At 40.9% G+C, this 24,048-nt stretch overlaps 1 protein-coding gene across 2 annotated transcripts in view; it reads left to right on the top strand.

The window, feature by feature from the left end:
- LRBA (LPS responsive beige-like anchor protein) overlaps positions 1-24,048 on the top strand; it is a 1,038,582-nt gene that overhangs the window by 743,959 nt on the left and 270,575 nt on the right. The window lies entirely within an intron of this gene.

The raw sequence follows: 24,048 nt of genomic DNA, 5'->3' as shown, positions 1-24,048 counted from the left end.
TTGGAAGGATGCAGGACAGGGCTCAGTGCTGCAGCTTGTTCTGTCATGTACCTCCGTGTCTCCATATAGCGGGTGGTAATGTGAGATTTGTCAGCTCCACCCCTTCCTCCCCCTCTTACGCCGTCTCCTCCATCATGCTCTCATTTGCTGGATTGTCCTATGAGCCACCTGTACCCCCTAAGCATGCCCCTGAAGATGCACGTTTGTGATGAAACATCGGGTTGAGTAAGGGATGAGTGACGTAGTGGAGTGGACGGAGGATTGGCCACCTTTTGTCGGTGGGAAGCACGGGACGCTTTCCTTATGCTTTTATTTTATTTATTACATGTGAGTTTTAAATACAGATTTTATAGAATAAAGTTACTCTTCTGTCGGATGTCTGCGCAATGAGAGTGTTTCTTCCATCTGTTATATGTGGCTGTCGTACTGTACCATTGGAGCATACTTTTTAGCTAAAGGTCATACCGAGATTGGGGTGATTGCATCTGGTGGGTCAGTGGAAGAAGGGTCTCTTGCAGACACTTAGTGGATCGTTTGAAATCTAGGAGAAAACGTGGATTTGATCAACTTAAAATCCGTTCAATGTGTATATCCCATGCACTGGCGGTAAGAGTCAGTTTATTTGGGTGTTGATGACAGCTCTTTCCTCAGCATATAGAGTACCTCTGATGGACTTTATTTCATTTATATCAAATTACACATTTTTTGATGAACTCTTTGTTACCATCATTTTTTAAGCGCTACACCCCATATCCCCTAGTACCCCCTAAGTGTTCAAGGGTCTATCCAATGAGCCAGGCTAAAAGATGCCATGCAGTGCTTCAGCTGGTCTGTCTGGGGGATAGGAGCCACACCAGAGCAGAGATTCTTTCAGCTCTGCGTGGGCAGGCCCAGAGGTTGTTTACGCCATGCCAGCTGCAGCCAGGAGTGGTGATGTGCGATAATGGCACTTACCTCTTATCCACCCTTCGACAGGGAAAGTTGACACATGTGCCATGCCTGGCACATGTCCTCAAATTGATGGCGCAGCATTTCATAAACCGGTACCCAGAGTTGGAAGATCCACTAAAGCAGGCCAGAAGAGTCTGTATCAGTTTCAGGCGGTCATACACAGCCAGTGCTTTGTTGGCTGAAATTCAGTGGGAATTCCATAAACCACCTGATTTGTGACATGCCTCCCAGGTGGAACTCAACTTTGGCAATGCTGCAGCGGCTGCACTAGCAGCAGAGGGCCATCAACGAATACCTGTGTGAGTATGGCACAACAGGCTCAGGGCGGCTCGTTTTTTTTTCCCCACGCAAATGGCTGCTGATAAAGGATGCATACACTGTACATGCATGCATCAGTGACGCATTCCATCTTGTGTTCCTGCTGGAGCATACTCTGCGTGGCATTATGGACAGAGCACTCGAGGCAGAGCAGCCGGAGGAAGAGGAAGACTTCCTTTCCTCTCAAGGCCTGCTTTATGCAGACACCATTCTTGCGACGCCACAGAACACACAGGAAGAGGAGGATTCTGGCAGTTGTGGAGGCATTGAAGCAGAGGTAGACATACGTCAAACCTTAAGAGATGGTTTTCCGTCCCCAGAACCCTTGGGAGTAGTACGTGGCTGGGAGGAGGCAGATTCGAAATACTGTAATCCTCAGTGACCCTGAGGACTCTGCTTCTCATGCCTCCGCAAAGTTGCGGTGCATGGCCTCCCTCATTCTTCAAAGCCTTCGAAAGGACCTGAGAATTTGTGGCATCAAGATGAAGGATCACTATTGGTTGGCAACCGTCGACCACCGTTAGAAGGGGAAAGTCTCTGAACTCTTCCCTTCCCCACAGACGGAGCAGAGGATGAAATATCTTGAGGACACCTTAAAGAGGAGTTTATGTAACACTTTTCCAGATTCTGGTAGGTTACAGTCTCATGGAAAAGCGACTTTGAGGCTTCTGTTGGTCAAGAGACGGGCGGTGGAGGAGGAGGCTGCCATAGTGATGACTTTCAATTTTTTTTAGTCCTCAATGCCCAGGGCTGTCAGCTTCCACATCCCATCCGCAGCATCTGCATCATATGGTGGGAGATTATCTAGGGGCAAAAACAGACATGGAGAGCTTTCCAGTTGATCCACTGGGGTACTTGATTATGAGAATAGACCACTGGCCAGAACCAGTATCCAATTGAGCTGCTGGGGTTCCCTGCATCCAGCATGCTTTCCTAACGGGCATTCAGTGCTGCCAGAGGTTTTGTGACAGATAAAAGCGCGTCTGTCCACACACTCTGTTGACCGGCTGACATTTATCAAAATGAATCATTCCTGGAATAGCAGCAGCAGCTATCAAGCCCCTGATGCTGATGTTACAGATTAAGTTTTTTTGGCATGTGGAATCTTTGCAACACTGTCTAGGCTGCCTAGCTTTGTAGGTGTTGATTTTATCATGAAGAAATCATTATAGGTTTCATGGGCACAATTAATGTTTGACAGGTGCATATAATTAAAATTTTTGACAGCCACACCGCCAAAACCCAAAGCCCAATTTTTCCGCATCTGTTTGACCTGGGCATATTTCAATTTTTGACAGCAAGGCCAATTCTTGCTTTCATTGAGAGTACCTCTATAGGCTTATGGTGTGAAGCACCACCAACACCCAAAGCCTAATTTTTACTGCACCTGTTACTTCTATACAAAGTTTGTGAAACAGACCCCAGAATTTATCCACAAAATCTATACTCTTCCTCCGAGTGATCTAAATTGTGGCATTGTCATACAGACTGGCTCCCCAAGCCATTGTTTATAAAATAAAGCTTGCAGGGAATTTTTTATTTTTTGGCTTTATAAATGTCATTTTTGCTGCAGCAGGGTTCTATACACAGCACAGATGTGCCCTTTACTGGCAGACTAAGCGGACCCCCACAGGCACTATATTTAAAGGAATTTCTTATTTTTTTTGTTTCACTTTAAGCATCAGTAAATAACTGCTCATTTAAAAATGATCTTTTTTACAAACTTTTTTTTCCATTGATACATGTCTCCCAGGGCAGTACCCGGACCTCCATACCCTTTGTATGCCCAATAATGTGCATATAAGCCTTCAAAATGGGCACTTGTGATTTTTTTCAGTTTGGATACCATAGACTTCAATGGGGTTCATTGTTCGGCTCTGAACTTTTATGATGTTCGAAAGTTTTGGAGCAAACTGGACCTGGGGGTGTTTGGCCCATCTCTCCCTACAACCAATATTTGGATCTTATGGGAGATAAAACTATTCCCTTTGATTTCTGGGAAATAGTAGACCATGTATTGCCGTGCCCCAGTATGAAAGGACCTCTCCCTTTCTGCTGATTTGCTGCCACCAGATCTGGACAATTGTTTTGATGGCTTGCGAGGTGATAGTTTGGTTACTCTTATCTATGGACAAAAGATCCTGTAAGAGACTTAATCACAGTAAGGTGTTATTTCCTCAGATGTCCAGGCCCAAGATGTCTGTTCCGATTCTGATTTGTGAACATTTGTCAATGTTATTGAACAGTTAAGTTTTGAACAGACCTGTAATATTATCCCACTTTCTTTATCTAATGATACAGATGTTTTTGTTCTAAATCTGTGACTCAAAACACAGATGATCTACATAAATGCCAGTCAACTTGCATTTCCAGGAAGTCGGCAATGGCAGGTTAAATATTTCTCTTAGCAGAGGTTTCCTTTAAAATCCATGAATAAATCTTCTCATTCCCTCTGCACCTGTTGGTAAAATTACTGGCGTCTCTGGCTTACCTTTTGAGCATAATTGTCTGCGAGTCTGACAAATTGTGGCTCCTAACTCTCTTGCTTTATTAAACAAATAAGTAAATGTGTGTTGATCATGTAACACACATGCCAGGGCTGATTGAGCATAGTGAATTCTTGGTAGTAAAAGAGCCTGCCTGCCACCTGCCACACCAGTGGTTTGCCAGTGAGGCAGCCCATCATAGTGATAAGCCAACAAGAATGTGTGGGTGTGTGTACCTAGGCAAGCTTTATCACTACCAGCAGATAAGAGCCCTGCCCAGTTAGAACTGCCTGGCATTGAGCTGTAGGGAGTGTTTTTAATTTATACCCGCTAACTAGTTGTTTTTGTGATGGAGTTTCATGATGAAACAACATAAACAATTATATTGAGGACTGTTTTTGTAGTAGTAGAAATTTTAATTTGTTATGACTAAAAATATCCTGTTTTGGACACATCATAAAGTATACTGACATATTGAATAAAAGATATTGTTAATTTAACACATTTATGAAAATCGTAATACATAGCACACACAAAGTGACTATTGCAATAATAGTTTGAATTGCTCACCCCTAATTACACAAAACATTAGAACTTAAATCTAAAAGCGCAGTCTCTATGAGCAAATGTTTTGGTTATGACTTCTGTGTGCATGTGATGTAGGGATAGCCTGGCCTTTTTGTTTGCTGCTGTCACTTTGATGCGATCATCAGTGGAGCAGAACTTGGGCCACATTCATAAGGGCTCTCATTAGGCAGCCCATTTGTCTGAGCATTCATTAATTTGATAAACTCATTCACTGATAAATGTTGACAGGAATATATGACTGAAAAAGCTACATAGAATAATTTTTGTATATCTTTGATTCTTTAGCTAATTGGCTATTAAGATATTTTATATACAGGCTTATGATATGAGAGAACCTTAGTAGGCTTACTCTACTGTTCTCTTTGGGAATGTTAATACTAATGCAGTGCAAATTACCACAGATCATTTTTTGTAGTCGAGTCATTAGCACTCTTTTGAGTGGTTGTGTTGTGTTTTGGAATGTGAAGAAAAATTTATCTGCATGGGGTACGTTTCTGTTTGATTTGCATGCATATCCTACAGGCGCTTCACATATTCAAAAAAGTCTTGAAGAGGAGGTAGATCAAAACAGCATTTTTTTTTGTCAACGTTTTGATGAAGCTCAGTCCATATTTCTCAAGACACTATCACATGGAAGTGAACAGACCAATAAACCTAAAGTCCCACCCACCAACAACACCCCCTGTTGATGACCTCACATGGTTCAAGAGTAAAAAGACACATACTGTGCAGAGGTAAAAAAATGATCACAAAACAAGCAAATCACAACAGTCCATCAAAAAAGCAAAATACACAGAATCCTAGCTTAAAGCTGAGTTCCGCCAAAAAAAAAAATAAAAGTCAGCAGGTACAAATACTGCAGCTGATGACTTTTAAAAGGACACTTACCTGTCTAGGGTGTCCGCGTTGTCCTCACCCAAAGCCGATCCGTCCCCTCGGCTCTGGGTGGAGGTGCCGGCATTGCTAGTAAGGGAATCAGGAAGTGAAGCCTTGCGGCTTCACAGCCTGGTTCCCTACTGCACATGCATGAGGCGCGTTATGCAGATAAAGTATGAAAAACAAAGCATATTATAAACAATCAAAAGATGTCTGACATTACACAAGGTAAACACCAGGCAGGCATGGTCCACCAATAATCAGTAGCATGAAATAATAAAACAAGAAGTGTGGTGCTATGACAACATAGCAACTAATGAGAAATAACCAAATAACCACAAAAATACTACACAAGACCAAACACCCCACATCTGCTAAAAATAAACTAGTGTTTGTGTGTGCCTCACACATTGGTAGTTTTATTATCGACCACCCTTATTGGCCTGCTCTGGTGCCAGAGATCAAGGTGAAAACATAAGTATTCTGAATGCAGCATTATACAAACAAAATCTATTTAAAGGGTTTTCTAACTAATTGAAAACATGTAATTTTCCAGTCTGTACTGCACAGCAATACGTAGAAGGTAGTGTCTTTGTTTTCTCTTAGATGATGAGACTGGACACCATAGATGCATTTCCAATACGTATTATGCTAACCACAGTGGGGGGGTTACTAAAACTAGAGCAGACAGAATCTGGAGCAGTTGTGCAAGGCGCAAGCTTCTAGCCTCAGCTTGTTTGTCACCTGGACAGGAAGTAAGAGTAAATCTCTCCAGCTGGGACATTGACAGCAATGAAAACCATACAATGTTTTTTATTGCACTTTTTATTCTGCAATTACAGTAAATCAAGACTTCATAAACAGAAGCATAGACATGCACTGAAAACTTGATATAGCAGCTGTACATTTCACTGCCATGTCAATCAGTCAACCAAGGTCTAAAAAGGGGGGAACATTTTACCCCTGAATTGCATTAGCCTTTAACTGATAAAAATACAATCATTTGCATCTACCCCTTATTAATTTATCCTTTATTCTCTCAGATCCACTGCCACTCCAAACCAAATGCTTTAGCAACAAAAATACAAGGATTCTAACCAGGGGCGTAACTAGAAATAGCAGGGCCCCTTAGCAAAATGTTGTATGGGGCCCCCTGCAAACAGCCCCCCCACAGCTGCCCTAGTGTCAATGCAGCGTGACCTGTGCCCCATGCAGCATGGCCTGTGCCCCATGCAGCATGGCCTGTGCCCCATGCAGCATGGCCTGTGCCCCATGCAGCATGGCCTGTGCCCAATACAGCGTGACCTGTGCAGAGGAAGAGGCAAACCACCCGGATCAGCAGAGAGCGGGATTGCCCGCTGTAATAGCTTTCATTTGAATTTCCCGTCTTCCTGGGGCTCATCGTCACATAGCCCCACCTCTTGGCCTGACGCCTTTGATGACGTCACACGTCCCGCATTGGATTGGCGTTCTGTCTATCAAAGGCGCCGGGCCAAGAGGTGGAGCTATGTGACGTGAGCCCCGGGAACACTGGAAGTTCTAATGAAAGCTCTTACATCGGGCAATTCAGCTCTCTGCTGATCCGGATGGCTTGCCTCTTCCTCTGCACAGGTGAGGCTGTATGGGGCACAGGCAGACCAGGCTGTATTGGGCACAGGCAACATTGAATTGGGCACAGGTCACGCTGCATTGGGCACAGGTCACAGCTTGCCTCTTCCTCTCCTCTCTCTTCCCCTGGCTGGGAGACTGTGCCAGCGGTGCTCTCATCCTCACTGGGCCCCACTTGGCTGCGGGCCTCATAGCGCCCGCATGGGTCGCTATGGTGGTAGTTACGCCCCTGATTCTAACCCTTCCACACTACGCAAAAAAAAAAAAAACATAACTTAGACAATAAATTGAGATGTTTTGGTCAGTCTTATCTGAGTGAATTATAACTCAGTGGGAGATGACCCAAATGATTGTACCTTTCCCCCTGTGCCTGATGAGGAGGCAGTTCAAATACTATTTTACCACCCTTTTTGCATTATACCCACCTGATGAATGCCAACCAACACTCAGTGCATATTCATTAATACCTGCCATCTTTAGAGGGTTGGCATACGTATGTGCTTTTTTTATATGCAAAAGTGAGACTTTGATTTGAGAACAAGAACTGAACAAGGTTGGTGCCACCATGCCTCGTGGCCACATCAAAGAAAGTTAACTGCACAAACTCTACAGGTAATTTGCATGTGAAAAGGGCATATTTTCATTATTTGAAAAATACACTTTTTTTAGGACAACTTTATGAAAAACCTGGGCTGCTTTGTCTACATATGCTTAAAAAAACTATGAGAATACTCTGACAATGATTTTGGACATCAAATACAGGTTGCCAGATGTTTCAGGCATTCAGAACTATATGTCAGTTAACGGAAAGCACAATTTGCTGCGGTCATTTTGGTTGGCATATTTGCTTTGATAAAATAAATTGTACGATTTGAACTGAACAGTAAAAACACACATTACTTGCTTGGTAAACAAGCTGTAGTGATGAATGAGCAGCGCTGGGAGCCAATAAGTAAAGCAGCTCTATTACATACTTTGCTAAAAACTGTACAATTGTAAAGGCATTTTATGATTCAGCAACAGACTACTTACTGAGAAAAGCCTTAAATCATTATAGCTTTTATTTGTGTAATATTCCCTGCTTTCCCTTAATTCTCTTTTCTTGACAGTTATGGACATGTTTCCTAATAGCTCTGGCATTTAAAGATAAGACGGCTTGTAAACAGATTAACTTTTTTTTAAATAGGCAGCAATTTCATCCACAATAATGTACCAATTCATAAACACCATTGAAACCAAAAATTTGAAAACAAGATAAATGACCTATTGTATAATGCCTGCTATTAGGCTGACTTGATGGCCCTGTGTTCAGGAAGATAAGCCTCTTGTATTATTGCACTGTAATAAAATGAGATCATGTTTTAGCACTATAGATAAAGGAAATGCTGCATATATCTAGTACTGGGGATCAAGACACTTAATGTCCATAGCCTCCATAAATTCAGCACTCATTTTGCCCGTAATACAAATTATATTTCCAAGTAATATTTTAAAGCACATTGCATTTCAAAAGAATAAAGGAAATTAGGCGACCAAAGTTCAATTTGTTGCCTGTTATTAACCATTTCCACTTGAGCAGATCAGGAAGAGGATAATAGATGAGAGTTTTATTATTACATTCCCACTCAAATGAAGTGGTATTGGTGATAAGAAGTCAAAATAATGGCCATTGTGTATAATGAAATCTGTCAATGTCCTTGTGTCTTGTGTATGTATTTTTTTTTTCAGGGGAAACGTTTTTTTTAGAGCACAATTTACCTTTGTTTCTAGAAAGCCAAAACAATTATTTGTACTAGGGATGAGCCGAACATCCACCGGTTCGGTTCACAGCAGAACATGCGACCAGGCAAAAAATTTGTTTGAACACCGTTAAAGTCTATGGGACAAGAACGTGAAAAATCAAAAGTGCTAATTTTAAAGGCTTTTATGCAAGTTATTGCCATAAAAAGTGTTTGGGGACCCAGATCCTGCCCCAGAGGACATGTATAAATGCAAAAAAAGTTTTAAAAACGCCTGTTTTTTCGGGAGCAGTGATTTTAATAATGCTTAAAGTGAAACAATAAAAATAAAATATTCCTTTAAATATCGTGCCTGGGGGGTGTCTATAGTATGCCTGTAAAGTGGCACAGTTTTCCTGTGTTTAGAACAATACCACATAAAATGACATTTCTAAAGGAAAAAAGTCATTTAAAACTGCTTGTGGCTGTTATGTATTGTCGGGTTCCGGAAATATAGATGAAAATAATTGAAAAAAAACAGCATGGGTCCCCCCCCAGTCCATTGCCAGACCCTTTGGGTCTGGTATGGATATTAAGGAACCCCTCACCTAAATGAAAATAAATGGCACGGGGGTCCCCTAGGCACTAATATACTCTGAACAACAGTATATATACTATACGGCCTGCCCTGTATACTCTGCAAAAAATTGGGCCTTAGGTGTTGGTGGTACCAGAACACTGTAAGCCCTCAGTTACTCTTGGTGAGCACAGGAACGGGCCCTGCTGTGAAATACTATATCAAAAATTGTAATTACATGCCCCTGTTAGAGGCAGAAAAATTGGGCCTTTGGTGGTGGTGGTAGTACCAGAACTCTGTAAACCCTCACAGTTAATCTTGTTAGGCGCAGGAACGGACCTTGCTGTGAAATACTGTATCAAGATTTGGAATTACATGCCCCTGTTAAACAGGGGCAGGAAAATTGGGCCTTGGGTGGTGGTGGTGCCCTAAACCAAAAATATTGTTGGAAGCAAGCATCGTCAAGATTGTGGAGGAATAGGATAGTCCGCATAGGCAGTCTTCAAGGGATCCCACATCCATAGAAAATTCAGTCAGTTACATCAGCATCAGGTGCTTGATAGCTGCTGATCCAAGATTGATTCATTTTTATGAATGTGAGCCTATCAACGGAGTCTGTGGACAGGCGCACTCTATGATCCATTACAAAGCCTCCAGCAGCACCGAATGTGTAACCTCCCAGGGTCTGGAAATGCATTGCACAAACCTTCCTCAAGGCCTCCTGAAGATGTTTCATCCTTTGCTCCCTCTGCGAAGGCGGGATGAGTTCTGCAACCTTACCCTTGTAACGTGGATCAAGAAGGGATTAGAGGGTATCAACAGATAACAATGGGACATCTACAAATTAAAAATTGATAATGGGGAATAAATAAGTAATTACGGAAAAAGGATCCTAATAGTTAGACATAAAAGGGTAAGTAGGCCTGCTGGGCGTGTTGCCCTGTTGAGGGGTGGGCCCCATTCTGGGTGCACTGTGCCGTCTGGACTCCTGGGGGAGGCAATCTGAAGCAGTACTGTGGGAAGGCTGAAAATTAAGTTTGTTTTTTGGTAAATATTTAGTGGGAACGGAAAGTTTTCAGACCCCCTTACATTTTTCACTCTGCTATGTTGCAGCCATTTGCTGCTCATTTAAGTTCATTTTTTTTCCTCATTAATGTACACACAGCACCCCATATTGACAGAAAAACACAGAATTGTTGACATTTTTGCAGTTATTAAAAAAGAAAAACTGAAATATCACATGGTCCTAAGTATTCAGACCCTTTGCTCAGTATTTAGTAGAAGCACCCTTTTGATCTAATACAGCCATGAGTCTTTTTGGGAAAGATGCAGCAAGTTTTTCACACCTGGGTTTGGGAATCCTCTGCCATTCCTCCTTGCAGTTGCTCTCCAGTTCTGTCAGGTTGGATGGTAAATCTTGGTGGACAGACATTTTTAGGTCTCTCCAGAGATGCTCAATTGAGTTTAAGTTAGGACTCTGGCTGGGCCATTCAAGAACAGTCACGGAGTTGTTGTGAAGCCACTCCTTTTATTTTAGCTGTGTGCTTAGGGTCATTGTCTTGTTGGAAGGTAAACCTTCGGCCCAGTCTGAGGTCCTGAGCACTCCGGAGAAGGTTTTCGTCCAGGATATCCCTGTACTTGGCCGCATTCATCTTTCCCTCAATTGCAACCAGTCATCCTGTCCCTGCAACTGAAAAACACCCCCACAGCATGATGCTGCCACCGCCATGCTTCACTGTTGGGACTGTATTGGACAGGTGATGAGCAGTGCCTGGTTTTCTCCACACATACCACTTAGAATTAGGGCCAAAAAGTTCTATCTTGGTCTCATCAGATCAGAGAATCTTATTTCTCACCATCTTGGAGTCCTTCGGGTGTTTTTTTTAGCAAACTCCATGCAGGCTTTCATGTGTCTTGCACCGAGGAGAGGCTTCCGTCGGGCCACTCTGCCATAAAGCCCTGACTGGTGTAGGGCTGCAGTGATGGTTGACTTTCTACAACTTTCTCCCATCTCCCGACTGCATCTCTGGAGTTCAGCCACAGTGATCTTTGGGTTCTTCTTTACATATCTCACCAAGGCTCTTCTCCCCCGATAGCTCAGTTTGGCCGGACGGCCAGCTCTAGGGAGGGTTCTGGTCATCCCAAACGTCTTCCATTTAAGGATTATGGAGGCCACCGTGCTCTTAGGAACCTTAAAGCGGGGTTCCACCCAAATTTTGAACAATATCTGTATGTATTCTCTTCTTTGCCTAGATGCTGACATGCCGTTTAAAAAAATTTAAATCGCCGTAATTACCTTTTATTTTTCTATTCTTCTTTGCACTTCCTGGTTCTCCTCCCGTGGGAGTAGGCGTGTTTCTAGCCTCTCCCAGACTCCTGGGAGCTAGTCTCAGGCTTCCCAGGATGCCACTGAGCATGTGCGGGAACGAGCGGTGAATGCTGAGAGCACAGCATTCACCACATCCAGGAAATAAATGCTTGTGGGCTTCAAATGCCCACAATGAAGATGGAAACTGCCTGCAGTGAATAATATAAGTTATTCTTTCCGACGAAATCTGACACAGGCGGACATATTACACACAATATGTGAGTATGTAATGCTGAGAAGAAAAGTTTGTGAATGAACTCAAAAAAAAAAAAAACGATAGATAGGTGGACCCCCGCTTTAAGTGCAGCAGAAATTTTTTGTAACCTTGGCCAGATCTGTGCTTTGCCACAATTCTGTCTCTGAGCTCTTCAGGCAGTTCCTTTGACCTCATGATTCTCATTTGCTCTGACATGCACTGTGAGCTGTAAGGTCTTATATAGACAGGTGTGTGGCTTTCCTAATCAGGTGTGTGGCTTTCCTAATCAAGTCCAATCAGTATAATCAAACACAAGCTGGACTCAAATGAAGGTGTAGAACCATCTCAAGGATGATCAGAAGAAATGGACAGCACCTGAGTTAAATATGAGTGTCACAGCAAAGGATCTGAATACTTAGGACCATGTGATATTTCAGTTTTTCTTTTTTTTAATCTGTAAAAATGTCAACAATTCTTTGTTCTTCTGTCAATATGGGGTGATGTGTGTACATTAATGAGGAAAAAAAATGAACTTAAATGATTTTAGCAAATGGCTGCAATATAACAGAGTGAAAAATTTTAGGTGGTCTGAATACTTTCCGTCCCCACTGTAAATCACATTACTTATTCTGTAACCCTGTTAACCAATTAATGTCATTGCTTGGTTTTCACTGTACTGATTGATATCTTATATTCTTTAGAAGTCTATCTCCTTATCCCCCCTGAAGAAGACCGCTACGATACTATGGTCAAAACGCGTTGGGATCTTTGTGTATGACTTTTTATAGTTATTTTACCACTTGTATGTCCTCTGTACCAATGTATATACAAATATGCAATCTATGCCCGCTAGCAATTGATTTTAGAGCTCCTGTCTTGACGGACAGCTGTGTGCGTACATACTAAATTTTGTAATAAACTTTTTTACACAATATCTTGGAATTGCTTGCTGCAATTCAAAACCCCCTAGGGAAATTTCTATACTTTAAATGCTATCATTGGGGTGTGCAGCCTATTCTTGCTCATACTACTGTATCACTTTTTTTGTACCTTCTTGAGCATCTGTGGGACATCCTCAAACAGAAGGTGGAGGAGCGCAAGGTCTCTAACATCCACCAGCTCCGTGATGTCATCATGGAGGATTAGAAGAGGACTCCAGTGGCAACCTTTGAATCTCTGGTGAACTCCATGCCCAAGAGGGTTAAGGCAGTGCTGGAAAATAATGGTGGACACACAAAATTTTGACACTTGGGACCCAATTTGGACATTTTCACTGAGGGGTGTACTCACTTTTGTTGCCAGCGGTTTAGACATTAATGGCTGCGTGTTGAATTATTTTGAGGGGACAGCAAATTTACACTATTATACAAGCTGTACACTCACTACTTTACATTGTAGCAAAGCGTAATTTCCTCAGTGTTATCACATGAAAAGATATGATAAAATATTTACAAAAATGTAAGGAGTGTACTCACTTTTGGGAGATACTGTAGTTTGTATGATCACAGTTTTTCGTTTCTTAAATGTTTCTTAAATTTTGTGACATAATGTTTAGAGATTTTTTTTTTTTTTTTTTTAGAAAACAGCTTTGTCACTGGAAACTAAAGCCACTTAAAACAACATAACATCTTTTTTTTTAGTCCATGTGCAATATCTATTAATAGGTATATATATAGATAGATAGATAGATAGATATATATATATATATCTATATATATATATATAGATATATATATATATATCTATATATATATATATATCTCTCTCTCTCTCTCTCTCTCTATATAGATATAGATATCTCTATCTATCTATCTATCTATCTATCTATCTATCTATCTATCTATCTATCTATCTATCTATCTATCTATCTATCTATCTATATATATCATGCTGGATATCCATACTAACATGGACTAAGTAATGTGTTAATAACGAAAGGATGTCACATCATTTGACAGAAATGAAAATGATCATCCTACAGAGGGCTGAATTCAAGGACACCCCGAAATCAAAGTGAAAAAATGATGCATCAGGCTAGTCCATTTTGCTGAAATACTTCAGGAAACCATCCGTCGGCTCATTAGGAGCATGCCCCCACGTGTTTGTGTGCATGCCTGATGATGTCGGGACATGCTCCTAATGAGCCGACGGATGGTGTCCTGAGGTATTTCATCACAGATCTGGACCAGGGCATCATTGAGCTCCTGAACAGATTGAGTTGCAACCTGGTGGCGTCGGATGGACCGAAACATAATGTCCCAGAGGTGTTCTATTGGATTTAGGTCAGGCGAGCATGGGGGCCAGTCAATGGTATCAATTCCTTTATCCTCTAGGAACTGGCCGCATACTCTCTCCACATGGGGCCAGGAATTGTTATGCACCTGGAGGAACCCAGGACCCACTGCACCAGGATAAGGTCTGACAATGAGTCCAAGTATTTTATCCCGATACCCAATGGCAGTCAAGGTGCCATTGTCTAGCCTATAGAGATCTGTGTGCCCCTCCATGGATATGTCTCCCCAGACCATCACTGACCCACTACCAAACATGTCATATTGAATGTTACAGGCAGCATAACATTCTCCATGGCTTCTCCAGACCCTTTCAAGTCTGTCACGTGTGCTCAGGGTGAACCTGCTCTCATCTGTGAAAAGCACAGGGTGTCATTGGCGGACCTGCCAATTCTGGTGTGTTCAATGGCAAATGCCAATTGAGCTCCATGGTGCTGGGCAGTGAGCACAGGGCCCACTAGAGGAATTTGGGCCCTCAGGCCACCCTCATGAAGTCTGTTTCTGATTTTTATTATTTTTGTTCAGAGACATTCATACCAGTGGCCTTCTGGAGGTCATTTTGTAGGGCTCTGGCAATGCTCATCCTGTTTTTTCTTGCACAAAGGAGCAGATAGTGGTCCTACTGATGGGTTAAGAACCTTCTATGGCCCTGTCCAGCTCTCCTGTAACTGCATTTGCAAAATTTTATAACAGAAACAAATAGTTTTTTTTTTCTTCAAAATGGGCAGGTTTTTTTTATATTTTTTTTCGGTAGTTAAAGCAGTAGTTATAGCAAAAAATAAAAAACCCTGTGGTGATTAAATACCACCAAAAGAAAGCTCTATATCTCTAAATCTTTCCCTGGGCAGGAAGGAGGTAAACGTTTCCCGTATTGAGGTGGTTAATAGTAGATATGTTTTTATCAGCATATACCTCATTGGTCAATCAGAGATTTCTTAAACCTCTAGGGTTCATTTTAGATTAGTGCCTGATTATATATATATATATATATATATATATATAATATACCTGTATAGCCATTTAACTAATGTTCCCTAGTTCCTGTAAATTGTCTTTACAAGTTTCAGTTTTACTAAAATTTTAGGGGAAAACACTACCAAAGCTATGGCTGTTCTACAAAAGGATAAATAGGCTGGTCAATTACACTGCTGTAATGCCTGTTTTGTCTTTCCTTATGTTTGATTATGTTCATTTACAAGTTAATATGCCAATTTAAGCTTAAAGCAGTTGTTCAATAGCTGTTTATGGGCATTAGGATAATTAAAGTGGATGTAAACCCGATTTTTTTTTTTTTTTTTTATGTCAGAATGTAGAGTATAAGATTTCCTATGATTTGAGCCCAGTCTTGCCACACAGAGTTAATCCAGCTCTGAGCAATCCTCTTTTATTGTTCAGTGAGATAAATCTTGACAAACAGAAAAACTTTGTCAAATCGTCCCCCTTGCTGTGAGTGACAGGTGATTTACATATCTTGTGCACTAGCCTAAGACATGCATTATTTTTTAATTCCCACCCCCACTCCTTTCTTCAGCAGCTCTGCAAGGATTGGCTGTTCCACACCTCAGCATGATTTGGCATGCTGAAGTCATGTGGTTACTTTCCTGTCTTTTCACTGGATGTTAGAGATCATAGCAGAAGGTCAGTGTAAGAAATACACAGGAGAAAATGCATATTGACAAGGGGAGTGTAGAGGTGGGCGGGGAGTCTACTGACATCACGACTCCACCCACCGAGCTCCAGACAACAGACCCACCCACAGAATATGCAGTTTTTCGGCTCTCATAACAGACAGAGGGGAGGCATTTGACAGGTAAAGATACATGCAGGAGGAATGTATATCCTTATAGATAACCCCTAAGGTAGTAGTTTAGAAAGGATGATATTGGGTTTACATCCACTTTAACTTCACTGGGGCAGGCACTGATGTGAAGTTTCCTGTATTTTCTGCATTTTTCAGTATGTTCTATGTTTTGTTTGCATGGTTGCATCTTTTTATGTTACTTGTGTTTTTAGCTTTGCTTTTTTGCCATAAAACAGCAGGAAATTATTAAAGTGTATGTTACCCTAAACATTATTTTTTCTGTGTGTGTGATCACACGTGTATTTTATAAATCACTATCTCTATCATTCTCATGTTCTTTCATCTAATGTACCTGATTGATCCTGCCAGTCACCTTTCTTCCTTGTTATAAACTGACCACACAAAGCACTGAAGCTGATCTGTATTAGTGTGTTAAGTTTTAATCATTTGGCCATTCAGAGGTATAGGACAGTGTACAGACACAAAACATGCCTGTATTGGGTAGGTTGTTCAGCTACCATGCTCCACCAACCAATCATAGCCTGCCTCTTGAACATGCTCCCTGCTCAAGCACAGCTTGCGTCTTGCCTCAGTGCTGAACAGACTATTGAATATAAGCATACAGTGTTTATGCACAGTGTTCTGTACCCCATACCCAGGAAGAAGAGATGGTCACATGACAGAACTTTTTAACCTTGTAAAAAAGATAAGATCAATCATTTCTGAAACTAAGCAAAGGCAGTTATGGTGCCACCATGTTAGAAAGTGTCTATAACATTGTACAGTGCCTTGAAAAAGTATTCATACCCCTTGAAATTTTCCAAATTTTTTCATGTTACAGACAAAAAAAGGTAATCAAAGATCTCACTTGTCTGATGTGTTCCTTAGCCCTCATGATGCTGTTTGTTCACTAAGGTTCCATAACAAACCTCTGAGGACTTCAGATAACAGCTGTGAATAAATTACACACAGGTGGACTCTATTTACTAATTAGGTGACTTCTGAAGGCAATTGGTTCCACTAGATTTTAGTTAGGGGTATTAGAGTAAAGGGGGCTGAATACAAATGCGCGCCACACTTTTCAGATATTTGTAAAAAAAAAATCAAAACCATTTATAATTTTTCTTCCACTTCACAATTGTGTGCCACTTTGTGTTGGTCTATCACATAAAATCCCAATAAAATAGGTTTACGTTTTTGGTTGTAACGTGACAAAATGTGGAAAATTTCAAGAGGTATGAATACTTTTTCAAGGCACTGTATGTTCAGTTACTTTATGGAAATATTGGATTTTTTAATGACTCTAAAGTGCATCTGTCCTGCACAAATATTATGTGGTTGGACTGGAATTGTATGTGCTATAAATATGTCTGCCACATAAACTTTTAAAGAAATGGTTTTACTCATCTGAAGTGACATCAGTTTGCCATTATCTGCTTCATGTATCAAACTGAGTTCTAAGAGAATATCAATACCATTGGTTGATATAAATGAAATTAATTTTTAAATCTAGACAACAGAAAAATTGTGTTGCCTTGCAAAAAAAGCATCTCTGTCCTCTTGTAACATTTGAGGTCACGAGGTCAAGTAATTTTCCCAGTCTTCAATGAGATCTAGTGAAATATGAACTTCATTCTCACTTGGCCTCATAGTGATAAGATAAAATGAGCTGATACATCATTTCCAGCGGCCCTATTATCCTCTGGAAATCTGATGGGAAAACCTCAGATCTTTAAAGCTGCCTACCAGCCCATCTTAAATATCTAATTTGTGCCCGATCATTATACGGTTTATTTTAATTACTTTCTTAAGTAATTTTACTTTTTGTCCAAATAAAGGGAATCATTTTTCTTAGGTACTTATTTTTTATCATAGTTGAATTTAGTGTTAAATGGCTCTATTTTTTGTATGTGTGCTGGCAATGTATGCTTTCGAATGTACTCCACACAGGAATGCAGGTCCTAGTTTGAACCCAAGTGAGTGAACCCGTCAGGAAGCTGTCATCTATAGTTGGCCAATCACCTGTGTCTGGGGCATTTCCCCACCCTGCAGATGCAGGTAAGAAAGGAGCATGTATACGTACATCTGTGTAGGATGCTTTGGCCACATATGGTTGACCCAGTACAGTGACCTCTTTCTGGCAAGCTCTCACGTGGCTTTGGACTAGGATCCAAAAACATACATGAGCAAATCATAAGTTAAACTTTGCCTGTCACAGTTGTGGGGATGGTAGAAAAACTTTCTGATGGAGCCCTAGGCAGCAGTAGCAATCGAGCACAAGTTTATACTGGACCACTTGTTTCTGTCACAAGAATAATGTTATCTTTTTAACCAGTACCCAATATTGTTTCCAAGAAATGTAAGAAACTGTCTGAAAATTACTGGGCAACAATTTCCCATTTTTTTTTAATGTTTCCAAAGCCCAACTCCAGACAATTTTTTCTTAAGTTTTACATAGAGTAAGGAACTGCCAAAACCCTGTCAACTTTAACTGGTATCTGGATTGATCCTAGTATCTACCCCTCAGGATCTCTCCAATGCATGATGGTAGGGGTGACCCTATGAGCCACAGAAAAACATTTTTATGATACAAAAGTTTAAATAAAATTTGGGCTTTTTACATTCTGCTTTTGGCACTTTTCTCTTTGCACATCCAGTTCCCAAGACCAATGTTTTTTGATGGGCTCCCTGTAGTAATTCGCCCCCGTCGGTTAGCCTGCCTCGAAGCACATTTCTGCTGACTCCTTCACCTGCACTGCTCAGCGTCCTGTTGACAATCAACACCACCTGCCTACTACTCTGTTCAGCCTTGATTGGCCCTTCAATTCCAAGGTGCCTGGTTAAACCTTTGGCCCTTGACACTTGTTAAAGATTTTTTCAATATACCTGACTACCTGTCATTTCCTGTATCTGATCTTTGTGTACTGACCCTTTTGAGTGTTTTCTTATCTGCTAGCATTGACCCTTTACCTATTCACTGATCATGTCTCTGCTTGCAAACTAGAGACAGACCCTTTGCTTGTTTGCTGACCATGTCTATGCCCGCACACTTTTTGCATGCCCCACTGGTTACGTTCCTGCCAAGGCACCATCCCTGCCATCTTCTGAGTACACTGCCTTCCCCTGTGCAACAGATTTTTTTTGCCCTATCTTTGCTCTGCCACTTCTGTTACCTGGTCATAGAACTTGGCATTGTGTATTAAGTCTTAGGGGCAACCAAGTTCCCAGTGGGCCTGGTTGTCTTAAGGGAACGAGGGCTGCTGTAGGCAAAGCTACACTCCCTAGTTATATTTCTGGCCTCTTATACTGGGGTGAGCATTACACCTGTTTGATTTGCTGTTGGGTTTTTAATGCTGTCTGTCTATTAATTTAGAATTCTCCTCACTTGCAACTCATCTGGAAAGAAGTGTGAATCCTCCTGAGGACATACAAGTGATGACAGAAATTGTAGCCCTTTGCTTCTTGAATGGTTTTTATGCCATCGTTGTACCCATTAAGACTCTTTTTTCCTCACATCCTAGTTTGTCTGACACCCATCAACTAGAAAATTGAGAGATTTCCCCTCACTTCCTAATTATGTCTGATGCTTAACAAACAGAAAATTAGCAGAATCTCCCAACCAGGGACACAGACAGCAATAACAGTTTGAGATATATTCTACTCCTTCCTCAGTATTTATAATCAGTGAAGTGTTGGACGGTTATTAACCCTGTGTCATTTATAAAATGCACTGGATGAAGGACCTTTGGGTGGCCATTGTACCCATGAATGTCTGTGAACCAAACCATCTTCCGATTGCTCCATTCATAGCCAGTGTACAGAGCCGATATGAGAGTCTCTGCATGTGATTGGTCATAGAGACACCAATCACAGTAATCCGGGCTGTAAACAGTATAAATCAATCCTCTTATAATGGAGGGAGGGGAGGAAAGGGACCTAATTAATGAATCATTTATTATAATTCTCGAACAAAATGCATATCTTGGCTGCAGCAGATAAAGATTGTTTTTTTAACATCTTCCCTCTCTATGTGACCTGTATGTTAACACTTCACCTCCCTTATCCTGCACATTAACCTCCTAATCTCCTTTCTCCCACTGTATGTGACCTGTACATTAACCCCTTAATCTTTCTCCCTCTCTCTCTAAGACCTGTATGCACTTTCCCTTGTGCACCATTACCAAGTTCCAAATTTTAGTGCTCTCCATACTTTATTTGACCAAAAAAAATAAATAAAATGGGGTAATTTTAGGGTTGTTTATACTATCCTGACATTTCAATTATATTTCAAAAATATTTTGGTATTTTTCCTTTTTATATAGTTAAAAAACAGTTGTTATTAAATAGCAAAAGAAAGCTTTATCTGTCTTAGAGTTATATCAAATTAATTTGCCGTTGTGGAATGGTGTGATTGTCCATCAAACTATCACAGCACAGGAAACTGAAAATAGCCTGGTGATGAATGAGTATTACAGGTTGATACTTGAGTGGTTAAATGTCAGTCTTAATGATTGTGAATGGAAGTGATAAGATATAAGTTTATTTCATCACAAATGTATAGATATATTATCTGCTAATGTGTTTATTGAATGTTTATGTAGATAATGTTTTAGTGCCTAACCAATAAATGTAGCTATCAAAGTATGTTTTGCTATTAAAATGTTCTAGCCTATACTTTTGGTATATTTATCATATCTTTTAAACTTAACATAACTTAGCAGTGATGGAAATGCAGTTTCCCTAGTAACTAGTTTACTAGAGGGCTGGGCTTTGTAAAAAGTGCTGTCAATTTATGACAAAAGTCCCACAGAAGACAGTCTTGCATCTAATCCAATTTTAATTGAACTCCAGAGACTTTGAAGTACATCTGTAGAAGCGGATAATTGTACTGCTTGACATAGCAGAGGCTAAACTGAGTGCATTGGTTTAACATCCATTTCATTTTTTTCCCTTCTTTTTAGTATTGGAAAAAAAAAGATACATCCTCCCTAAACCTTTGCTTGTGTGTGTGTGTGTATATATATATATATATATATATATATATATATATATTATAATATAATACAGCTGGTAAGATAAGTATTGAACACTTAACCATTTTTCTAGGTAAATATATTTCTGAAGGTGCTATTAACATGAAATTGTCACCACATGTTGGCAACACTCTATGCAATCCAAACATACAAAGAAACCAAAACCAATAAGTTTGGAAATTAAGTTATGTGTAATAAATTGAAATGGCACAGGGAAAAAGTATTGAACACATGAAGAAAGGGAGGTGAAAAAAGGCATGGAAAGCCAAGACATCAGCTATACTATATCAGTAATTAGAAAGCAATCCTGCCCCTTGTCAGTGCAAATTAATATCAGCTGGTTCAGTCTCAACTGATGGCCTATAAAAAGGTGTCTTATTACCAAGGTGTCACACAAGAAACCTCTCATGATTGGTAAAAACAAAGAGCTCTCTCAAGACCTTCTCAACCTTATTGTTGCAAAACATACTGATGTCATTGGTTACAGAAGGATTTCTAAACTTCTGAATGTTCTGAAAGTGAGCGCTGTTGGGGCCATAATCCTGAAGTGGAAAGAACATTTCATTTCACCTTAAACCGGCCATTACCAGGCGTTCCCTGCAAAATTTCTGACAGAGGAGTGAAAAATGTATCAGAAGAGTTGTCCAAGAGCCAAGGACCACTTGTGGAGAGCTTCAGAAAGACCTGGCATTAGCAGTTACAATTGTATCAAAGAAAACAATAAGTAATTCACTCAGCCGCCATGGCCCATATGCATGCTCACCATGCAAGACTCCATTGCTGAAGAAAAAGCATGTTGAAGATTGTTTAAAGTTTGCTGCACCACATTTAGACAAGCCTGTGAAATACTGGGAGAATATAGTCTGGTCAGATGAGACTAAAATTGAACTCTTTGGATGACATAATACACACCATGTGTGGAGGTCAAATGGCACTGCACATCACTCCAAAAACACCATACAAACAGTGAAGTTTGGAGGTGGGAACATCATGGTGTGGGGCTATTTTTCAGCATATGGCACTGGCAAACTTCATGTCATTGAAGGAAGAATACATGGAAAAATATACCAAGACCTTCTTGAGAAAAATCTGCTGCCATCTACTAGGATGATAAAGGTGGACATTTCAGCAAGACAATGATCCCAAACACAAAGCCAAGGAAACTCTCAATTGGTTTTAAAGAGAGAGAGAAAATAAAGCTGCTAGAATGGCCTAGCCAATCGCCTGACTTGGATTCAATAGAAAAACAATGGAAAACTAAAGATCAGAGTTCATAGAAGAGGCCCACGAAACCTTCAAGATTTGAAGACTGTGTGGAAGAATGGGCCAAAATAACACCTGAGCAATGCATGTGACTAGTTTCTCCATACAGGAGAGGCCTCTTGAAGCTGTCATTAACAACAAAGGATTTTGTACACTGACTTTAAATTAGCATGTTCAATACTTTTCCTATTATGATGAGTACCGTATTTATCGGCGTATAACACACACACTTTTTTCCCCTTAAAATCAGGGGAAAATCGCAGGTGCGTGTTATACGCCGATCCCCTGCGATCCCGACCTGTCACATCTTCAAAATCGCCGACCGCGATTTGAAAATGGCGCCGCCGGCGCCGAAATACACAGAGCCGGTACTCGGCTCTTCTCGGCACCTCTCGTTCACTGTCGGCTCCACTCGTAGTCCCGAGCGGAGCTATCCGAACCTACTCGGCTAGGTTCGGATAGCTCCGCTCGGGACTACGAGTGGAGCCGAAAGTGAACGAGAGCCACCGGGAAGAGCCGAGGACTGGCTCTGTGTATTTCAGCGCAGGCGGCGCCATTTTCAAATCGCGGTCGGCGATTTTGAAGCCCAGGATGGCAGGGATAGAGGATAGAAGGCTGCACTGGGGCACCCTGCACTGGGGAAGGCTGCACTGGGGCAAGGCTGCACTGAGAAGGATGCAATGATGGGCATTTAAATGTAAGTTTTTTTCCCTTCAACTTCCCTCCTAAAAGTTTTTTTTTCCTTAAAATTCCCTCCTAAATTGGGGTGCGTGTTATACGCCGATAAATACGGTATATACCGTGTTTCCGCGAAAATAAGACCTCCCCTGAAAATAAGACCTAGTGTGATTTTTGGGGATGGCTGCAATATAAGCCCTACCCTGAAAATAAGCCCTAGTTTAAGGTGGTTGTAAACTCTTAGAATCCACTCTATTACAGTATTCTATAATGTAAAATGTGTGTGTTTCTGTAATATAATTGTGCCATATACCTTTGGTACAGCGCCGCTCAGCTGACCTTCGGCTGCTCTCCTTCTCTTCTCCCAGCTGTCAGCGGGGGATTTCAGGAAGCCCCTCTGCAGTGCTTGGAGCGGGGAAGAGAGCTCTGGCGGGTCACGGAAGCGCTTAGCGGCACTATAACGAGGGATTTTGGCACAATTATATTACAGCAACGCACACATTGTACATTATATACTACAGTAATAGAGTGGGTTATAGGATTTTACGAACACTTTTACTTGGTTCACACTGAGAATTCCTGACAGGCAGCTAGGGAGAGAGGGATAGAAGACCGCAAATTACATTATAAGACCTACCCTGAAAATAAGCCCTAGTGTGTTTTTTTTTTTTTGTCAAAATTATTATAAGACTCCGTCTTATTTTTGGGGAAACACTGTACTGTTTGAATTATGCAGTGGTTTTCTGCTCCTTTTTGAAGCTGGGTTGGAACCAAACAAGATCTTTGACATACATAATTTTCCACCATCACATTCATTCTGGTTGCTCTTCACATATACCTTTGTGAGTTTCTATGATGGTTCACAGGATTGTCTGTCTTGTAATCTTATGTCTGCCCTGAAAGCTTGCATCCAATTCTTATTGCAGTTGACCTTGTCAAATAATTACATTAAATTGTAAAACCCAATAAAAATGTATTGAATTGAAAATATGCAATGGTTATTAAAGCCTGTACTGAACATGTCTCAGCATCTTGAGTCTGGAATGGGTTAGATATGTCATATTGAATCCATTGAAGTGCTGATAAAACATCTAAAAAATATATGAATTGTGTTGTACAAAAGTCTTTAGACACAGCCATTTTTACACATGGACATTGAATTAATATTTGCTAGGTTACTGAGTGGCAACTGTCAAACTGGCTGGGGTTTTCTTGCAAATTCATTGCTGAACAAGAAATGTGTGGCTACCCCCATTTTCCTAACACTCATCTGTTATTTTCAGTTTTAGTGAACTC

Source organism: Aquarana catesbeiana, linkage group LG01 (genome assembly GCF_042186555.1).
Source record: "Aquarana catesbeiana isolate 2022-GZ linkage group LG01, ASM4218655v1, whole genome shotgun sequence".
NCBI lineage: Eukaryota > Metazoa > Chordata > Amphibia > Anura > Ranidae > Aquarana > Aquarana catesbeiana.
Note: the sequence above shows the minus strand (reverse complement) of the source record. Positions and strands in the feature narration are given on the sequence as shown.